Here is a 9,834-nt window from a genome sequence, read left to right as displayed (position 1 = left end):
TGTCACAAGAATGGATGTCGTTACAAGTACATGTACTGAAAAGAAGAGATATATATAGAGTTGGCTTACACTCGCCACAAGCTACATCAGAGTCACATCAGTACATTACATAATCATCAAGAGTAAGAGCAGGGTCCGACTATGGACGAAATCAAACGACAAAAGAAGAACGATGTCCATCCTTGCTATCCCAGGCTGCCGGCTTGGAACCCATCCTAGATCGATGATGAAGAAGAAGAAGAAGCAACTTCAAATGAACAATCAACGCGCTCGCGTCAAGTAACCTTTACCTGTACCTGCAACTGGTGCTGTAGTAATCTGTGAGCCACAGGGGACTCAACAATCTCATTTCCAAAGGTATCAAGACTAGCAAAGCTTAACGGGTGAGGTATGGTTAAGTGGTGAGGTTGCAGCAGCGGCTAAGCATATATTTGGTGGCTAACTTACGAGTACAAGAAATAAGAGAGGGGGGGGGGAGATCTACGCATAGCGAACGTGAACTACGTATGATCAAATGAATGATCCCGAACACCTACCTACGTCAGACATAACCCCACCGTGTCCTCGATCGGAGAAAGAACTCACGAAAGAGACAGTCACGGTTACGCACACAGTTGGCTTGTTTTATTTAAGTTAACCTCAAGTTATCTAGTACCAGTGTTAAACAAAGCTTCCACGTTGCCACATAACCGCGGGCACGGCTTTCCGAAAAGATTTAACCCTGCAGGGGTGCTCCAACTAGTCCATCACAAATTACCACAAGCCGCATAGAAATCCTCAATCACGAAGCTCACGATCTCGTCGGATTCCCTAGTGGAAAACCTCAACTCTGAGATTACCCAAAGCATCACCGGAATCCCGATGCACAAGATATCTCGTCAGAGGTAAAACTAATCCAGCAAGGCCGCCCGACGTGTCGACGATCCAGATAGGAGCCGCGTATCTCGTTCTCAGGACATGACGGATAAGCACAGTGTACGGTGGCATGATAGAAATCTCCCGAGTTGCCCCGGGTTGGCCCCACAAACGGCTCTAGTTTTGGACCAGCACCAACAGCACTGGCCCCCCTGTATTATGTAGAATTACTCCTCGGGTAGCGCTAACTCCCTATGCATTTCAGTTTGTCAAAATTATTATGTTGGGCAAATAGTACCAATGTTGGGCCTTTCCAGACCAGCTTTAATCTAATACGAATTATCAAGGGGGTCCCCATAACAACCCCGATCGTGTTAGGAGCGCTCATTTATGGAACATAACACCGGTAGCCGAAAACTAAGGGGGCAAAGGTGGAACAAAACACCAGGCTAGAAAGGCCGAGCCTTCCACCTTTTACCAAGTATATAGGTGCATTAAATTAAATAGCATTTAAATATGGTGATAAGACAAGGAACCCATGTTATGACATGGAAGCATCTGCACCTGCAACTAGCAACGCTAACAACAGGGTCAAGCAAGCAGTAACATAGCCAATCAGTGGTTTGCTAGGTCGAACAGGTTGAAGGTAATCATGGCATTGTTGAGAGGGTGATATTTAACATGTGGTAGGCAACGAGACATAATCGATAGCAGCGGTAAAACTAGCATGTCAATGATAGTAATGGTATCTGGGGAAATGGTCATCTTGCCTGAGATCCCGCTTGGAAGAAGAATAACTCCAAGAAGCAGTCGAACCGACGTAGTCGAACGGGTTCTCGCATTCCGACACGCTTGCGGAACTCTATCGAGACGGAGCAAACCGGAAACAAACATCAACACAGATATTCACCACACGATGCACAACATGATGCAAACCTAATATGATGCATGATCAGTTCAATGATGCAAGGGATGGCATGGAAATTCACCTCACGCAAACACTACACATTAAATGAAGCTCGATATGCAACGAGTTGCATACCGATGAAACTCCACGATTAATTATTTAATTCACTCCCGATTATTTACATGCAATATCAAATTGTTGTTAACATGGCAAGGGGTGAAGCGATGATCCTACATGTCATCCTAGTCGCTTAACACACGGGACGTAGAACGGAGCTACGGCACAAGAGACATGCAACACAACATATATGCCATGAATGCGTCATGCATGCAAGTTCATAACAACACGGGCAAGAAGAGAAAGAAGCATGTGTCGCCATGACGAACGAAAGGGAACCATGGCGGCAAACGGAAACGATGCCACGTCAACGTTCCTATCCCGATACTCAACGAGGTATCGGTGCCATGATCTGGAAGCGTGTGCGGGGATGCTAAATAAAGAATGGGGTGATCTCGGTTATCGGGTTCCCATGTGTCGGGGGCATAAGTAAGGGGGGGGGTACGTGCAACTAATGGCATCTACGAAACGGGCAACAACGCAACTCATACAATGAAGCAAGAATCGAATTACCCGAGGGGTTGAGTGTGCAACAAGTGGCCTGGACAAAAACAGGCAAAAATTGGAGCATCCTGGATTCGAACCCAGGACCTCCCTGGTGCCAGCGCTGCACAATGACCAACTGGCTACAAACAGACTATGACAAAACCCTCACTAAGAACCTATGTAAGGGGCTAATCTAAACCAAAATATAAAACAAAAGGAAAATAGGGCTGTTTGGGATTTGAACCCAGGACCCCTTGAAACCAAGCAGCTACGCTAGCCAACTCTGCTACCAGTCTGTTTTGATATATCAGAGGATTCTAAGCAGATGTAGTAGCACTTCCACTTGGTGCAGCTTAACGCAAAAAGTGCAAAATTATATTGGCACAACTGGGATTCGAACCCCAGACCTGTGGGAAGTAACCAACGGTGCTAGCCGACTCGGCTACTGATGTGCTTGTGGAGAAAATCAGAGCCTACACTAAACAAACTTTACTTCCCAGAACGGATCTTGGACTTGACAAGTTTCAGATACGAGGAAGATGCTCACATCGGGGATCAGAGGTCGTGTCCATGGCGAGAAGAAGCAGAGGAGAACCGAGCTGAGCTTGAGGAGGCATGGATCTTGACGTGGGGTCCGGTCAGTTTTGGCTCCCGACCGGGGACGAGGCCATGGGCGGTGGAGCTCCTTCAGGCATCCATGGCGGGCACCCTGCTGAGATACAAAGAGATGCAGGAAGATTACATAGATATGGAGAAGAGAAGGAAGAATGGAGAGGGCAGGAAGAAGAGGCGAGGCTAGAGGAGGTGCAAGCAGACGCAGCCAACGACGCTGGAGCGCTCGTTCTCCTTGCGCACAGTCATGACGCGAGGCGGCCCGGACCTAGGCGAGGTGGACGAGGCGGAGCAGAGCTAGACGCCAGGCACAGGCGCACGAGGAGGGGGCGCCACGGAGGAAGCTCCCCGTGTCCTAGTGGCGGCGAGCGTAGGCTAGGAAGACTGATGTCGACGCGGTGGTGCTTCTAGCAGAAGAAGTTGAACGGCGACAGGCGAATCTACCCGAGCTCAGCCACGGCGACGGAGTTACGAGGAGAAGCCTCACCTGGCGGCGGAAAGGGGGGGGGAGAAATAGAAAATGGAGCAAGGGGAGCTAGGGCTAGGGCACCGTCCCTCATATGGAACCCAGGGAACGCTGTGGAGCCGTCTGATCGAAGCTGCACACGATGAAGGGTGATGCCCTGGTTCATACATGAGGTTACGTAGGAAGAAGAAGGTGTGGTGGGCTTGATGGGCTGAGGTCAAACAGGTAAGAGTTGGGCCTGCTCTGTTTATATTCTTCCTTAGCCAAAATTCAACAAACAGATTTGGAGAAAAAGAAAACGAGAGGTAGAGAGAGAAATATTTTTGTGGAACCATAAAAATATACTCTATTTCATAAAATCGGTTTGGAGATTTTTACAGGAAACAAATTTAAACAAGTTTGATTTAAACTCATGCTTGCCTGAATTTAAAACCTAACCAAACCAATGTCAAATGGGAAGAAATTTTGGAGGGTCACCCTACATAATTAATATGATTTATGGGAATAAGATGATCATTTAAGAAGGAAGTAAAAAAAATACCAAACATAATGAATTAAATTCGTTATGTTTGAATTCAAGCTCCCTTTTAAACGAACTATGGATGGGGTGAATTTGAGAGGGTGGCTGGAGATAAAGCAAAAGAATTATGGGCAAAGTTGAAGGCAAGAATTAAGATAGGAAAGAATGGAGTTAAATTGCAAGTGTGTTATGATTAGAATATTTCATTATAGCCCCCTAATAATATTGGGAGGATATGTTATATAGAGAAATCACCATGTGAATCCCTTGATTTAAATAGATCCAAGATCTATGCAATTTATTTATTTGGGGTGCCGAAACAAATTAATGACATGATGGCACAATGACATGATGAATGTGACAAACAAATAATCACATGGCGACATGGAACAAAAGGGAAATCTTTTGGAGCGTCGGTCTGAGGCTGTCACAACTCTCCTACACTACAAGAGGATCTCGCCCCGAGATCCAAGAATGAAAGGGGGAGAGGATGAGAAAGAACAAGAGGTAAAACTTAGTCGCTTCTTTGACAAACGAGTGAAACCGACGATCCTTGAAGGTTGCAAAGAGATGAGGAATGTTATGAGAAAGAAGCAAGAATTCACGGAAAATTTCGGCAGCACTTCGGTAGGAAAATGGGACAAAAAATTCGACAAGGTGGAAGAAATAGACAATATTCACAAGCAACAACTAAATATAACAAGGGAACACCATTATCTTGATAGAACAGCATGATAGACCCAAAAGAGCAACATCACAAAGCCTCCGGAACAAGAGAATATGAACTAGCTCATACGGAAGAAGAGAATGAAGAGAGAATGACAACTACTAACTCCAATGAACTTGACAAGCACCCTTGCGAGCAGAATTAAACGAAGTTGTTGGAAAAACAACAACGAAAAGAACAAGACAGTAGTGGGCTTATGAAAATCATCTCAACATCTATGAGGTGACAACCAACCACTAAAAGAAACAATGATTGATTGGGAGAACCAAGATATGAACAAATACTAACACCAAGAGGATACATTGAGAACTTGGATTAATGACAAGCACCATGATAGAAACAAACCATAGGAAAAGCTTTAGGTGAAATCCAAACCAAGATAGCTCAATGAAGAAATCATGGGTTGAAAATATCTCAAGATCATAGAATTCATGGGTTTAATTATCTCATTCTTGAAAGGAAAACTCTTCGAGGCTCCTACACTAACAAGAATGCTATAATACCACCTCAAAGGATAAAGGAAGAACAAACGCATTGAAAATGCAGAGAAAGAATGCTTGAGATACTCCAACAGGAATGTTGAAGAACACTTGAGAATGAATCACATCCTTGAAGAACCACCAAGAAGGACCTCCGTATACAAATGAACGATGCAAATATATGAAGGCAGAAAAGAATAAGATTATGACCTAGCGAAGACTTAGATGAAGCCTCACGAAGAGATACTTGATAAAACTTGGAACTCTGGAAAAGAAAAGATAAGAACACTTGAGAAAAGAATTGATATCATGAGCCACTCCGAACGAAGAATTCAGATTGCTATGAACAAGAATAAGAATTATGTTATACTTATCCTTCATCAAGTTTAATTGATGACAAGCAACGGATTTAACATACCACTTATTCTTGTAGAAAGAATCTTGAAGAGACACAGAGATAATCACCACTTGAAGCATAATGGAAGGAAGCACTGGTGAGAATTCACAAATGAATGGGAACACCATGAATTAATGGAGATACATGAGAAAGAAGAGAACATGAGCCACCTGAGAGAAAACTAAATCAAGGCACCAAAATAATTGAGAGACGAACGAAGAGACAACAATGGAGAAGAATTGAGGATGAAAGCTGAAAGCTGAGAACGAAGAGTCTTCTGAAATGATGGTCTTCGGAGGATCGAGAAATAAAAACAACTCAGAAATGCACCGGATAGCAAGAAATGAATCACTCATGATTGGAAACAAATAAGATGATGGCACAAAGCTGAAATGATGAATCTTCAAAAGAACGGACCAAGATTTGAGAGGAACACTCCTTCGAATTGCAAGCTGAGAATGATGACGAGAGCCACACCAAGAATTAATGAGATACTCCGGAATAATGAAGAATGAAAGGTTGAGCCAAAGAATGAATTAATTGAAATAGATCTTGAAGAAGGGATATGACTGATGAAAATCATACTTACGTCATAGTTGAAAAGATTTAGAGGTCTCTGGAAAAGATTAAAAGAGCCAGGAAAGATCCTGGGAAAGAACCTGTGGGTTATGGGCCCACTCAAAGAAATCACCGTTAGAAAAATATTGCTTAGAAGAGAGATATTGCACTGGTATGAATAGAACTAGATAAGGTTGAGAACCTCGAAATAATTAAAAGATTGGAAACAAGAACTTCTAAGATAGCTTCAACGCTCCGGATAGAAAAGACAAGAATGAATAACAAGATAGGCTCATAAGAATTCCCAACATAGGAAAGAATTACAAGGATGAATGGATAAGATCACACGGACAACTAAAATGAATTCACCGGAAAAATAACAAGACTGAATAAGGATGAACATGAAGATCCTGAGAATCATCACAATGGATCACCGGGTACAAAAGGGAGAAGAGATAGCGGAAGCATCACTGAATATGAAGGCACTAGAATGATGACTGAAACATTGAAGAAAAGGGCGGGAGGGCGGGAAAAACAAAGACAAATTGGTACAGATGAGATGAACTCCGGAATAAAATGAGAGAATGATCTTGCAAAAATTGAAGAGGATTGAATCCACTTGGAGAGAACCACACCGGTTGGAAAAGAATTAACATGACGACTCCGGTTGACAAGAATGGATAAGACAAATGATTAAGCAAAAGGATTATCACTCTCATAGAAATATGAGAACCGCTCTTGGAAAGATATGAAATCACCATCTGACATCGAAGCAACTCGAATTACCACATTCAACAAAACAAAGGATGAGGCTTATGAAACAAGCCAGAACAAACTCATGAGAAAGATTTCGTCCGATATTTTCGTGGACAGGAATTCACTAGATGTCGAACCCCAACCTAACATCATGTATTTGTTGGAAGATTGTCCTATAAGCAACTACTTGAATTCCCACCTATGAATTCCCGAAATATATGGTCATGCAATCTGGTACACGGATACAAGGAGTAATAACACACAACTCCTATACTAACCCGTCACCTGTATCACATCCGTCAACACACGACCAGAATCTCGGACCTTCATCTACAACAGACCCTCGTGATCACAACAATACAAAGTATGGCAGTACTCCCGAACAATCTGCACCAGTACTGGGGACATCGGGGTTATCTCGCCACTACTAGTATTGAAGCAATTACGAACATCCTTCATTCTGAGATACTAAGAAATATGAATGATAACGATGTGCTCAAGAATCCCCTGGAGCTCAACTCCCCTGAAACTTAAAGCAGATAGGAGGCACCAAGACAGAACTCCGTCACATCGGCATCATATAGATTCCAGAAATATCCGCGTGATCCTAAATTTTTTTTGAGTGAGAAGAGGAGTAGAATTAAATTATTACGTCAAGATTCCTCACGAGAGCATAGAAGAGGAGAAAAAAGAATCCTACTCTCTGATATATAACTAGACTCAAAGCAATTTTTCACTAGACTCGACTTGGCCAAGTTCGATCAATCAAGGGGGCTCCTAGGTCGGTACTCCTCTGATACCAACTTGTCACGCCCAAGATGCGACCCTACCCTAAAAATGGCACGAAGGCCTCGTCAGGGATAGAAGCGCATAGAACACTTGAGAACTATGGATGGGGTGAATTTGAGAGGGTGGCTGGAGATAAAGCAAAAGAATTATGGGCAAAGTTAAAGGCAAGAATTAAGATAGGAAAGAATGGAGTTAAATTGCAAGTGTGTTATGATTAGAATATTTCATTATAGCCCCCTAATAATATTGGGAGGATATGTTATATAGAGAAATCACCATGTGAATCCTTGATTTAAATAGATCCAAGATCTATGCAATTTATTTATTTGGGGTGCCGAAACAAATTAATGACATGATGGCACGATGACATGATGAATGTGACAAACAAATAATCACAGGGCGACAATGGAACAAAAGGGAAATCTTCTGGAGCGTCGGTCTCGGGCTGTCACAACTCTCCTACACTACAAGAGGGTCTCGCCCCGAGATCCAAGAATGAAAGGGGGAGAGGATGAGAAAGAACAAGAGGTAGAACTTAGTCGCTTCTTTGACAAACGAGTGAAACCGACGATCCTTGAAGGTTGCAAAGAGATGAGGAATGATATGAGAAAGAAGCAAGAATTCATGGAAAATTTCGGCAGCACTTCGGTAGGAAAATGGGACAAAAAATTCGACAAGGTGGAAGAAATAGACAATATTCACAAGCAACAACTAAATATAACAAGGGAACACCATTATCTTGATAGAACAGCATGATAGACCCAAAAGAGCAACATCACAAAGCCTCCGGAACAAGAGAATATGAACTAGCTCATACGGAAGAAGAGAATGACAACTACTAACTCCAATGAACTTGACAAGCACCCTTGCGAGCAGAATTAAACGAAGTTGTTGGAAAAACAACAACGAAAAGAACAAGACAGTAGTGGGCTTATGAAAATCATCTCAACATCTATGAGGTGACAACCAACCACTAAAAGAAACAAGGATTGATTGGGAGAACCAAGATATGAACAAATACTAACACCAAGAGGATACATTGAGAACTTGGACATGATGAATGTGACAAACAAATAATCACACGGCGACAATGGAACTAAAGGGAAATCTTCTGGAGCGTCGGTCTCGGGCTGTCACACACAAGCTGATCAGGAGAAAACCACTTTCAGCTGTCCTTTCGGTACCTTTGCTTATAGACGTATGCCTTTTGGCTTGTGTAATGCACCTGCCACCTTTCAAAGATGTATGATGGCTATATTCTCTGACTTTTGTGAAAAGATTGTTGAGGTTTTCATGTGTGACTTCTCCATTTACGGGTCTTCCTTTGATGATTGCCTCCGCAACCTTGATCGAGTGTTGGAGAGATGTAAAGACACCAATCTTGTCTTGAACTGGGAGAAGTGCCACTTTATGGTTAATGAAGGCATCATCTTAGGACATAAAATTTCTAAAAGAGGTATTGAAGTCGTTAAGGCTAAGGTTGATGCAATGAGAAAATGCCATACACCGCAGATATCAAAGGTATAAGAAGTTTCCTTGGTCATGCTGGTTTCTATAGAAGGTTCATTAAAGACTTCTCTAAGATTTCTAGGCCTCTTACCAATATCTTCCAAAAGGATATTCCTTTTGTCTTTGACGATGATTGTGAGGAAGCCTTCGAAATACTTAAGAGGGCTTTGATAACCACACCTATTGTTCAACCACCTGATTGGAACTTACTTTTTGAAATCATGTGTGATGCTAGTGATTATGCTGTTGGTGCTATTCTAGGGCAAATAGTTGATAAGAAATTGAATGTTATTCACTATGCTAGTAAAACTCTAGACAATGCCCAAAGAAACTATGCTACTACGAAGAAGGAATTTTTAGCAGTCGTGTTTGCATGTGAAAAGTTCAGGTCTTACATAGTTGATTCCAAAGTCACTATTCACACTGATCACGCTGCTATTAAGTACCTCATGGAGAAGAAAGACGCTAAACCTAGACTTATCAGATGGGTTCTCTTGCTACAAGAATTTGATTTGCATGTTGTCGACACGAAGGGTGCTGATAACCCCTTAGCAGATAACTTGTCTAGGTTAGAGAACGTTCTTGATGACCCACAACCTATTGATGGTAGCTTTCCCGATGAGCAACTGAATGTCATCAATACTTCACGTAGTGCA

Source organism: Hordeum vulgare, chromosome 7H, assembly GCF_904849725.1.
Source record: "Hordeum vulgare subsp. vulgare chromosome 7H, MorexV3_pseudomolecules_assembly, whole genome shotgun sequence".
Lineage (NCBI taxonomy): Eukaryota > Viridiplantae > Streptophyta > Magnoliopsida > Poales > Poaceae > Hordeum > Hordeum vulgare.
Note: the sequence above shows the minus strand (reverse complement) of the source record.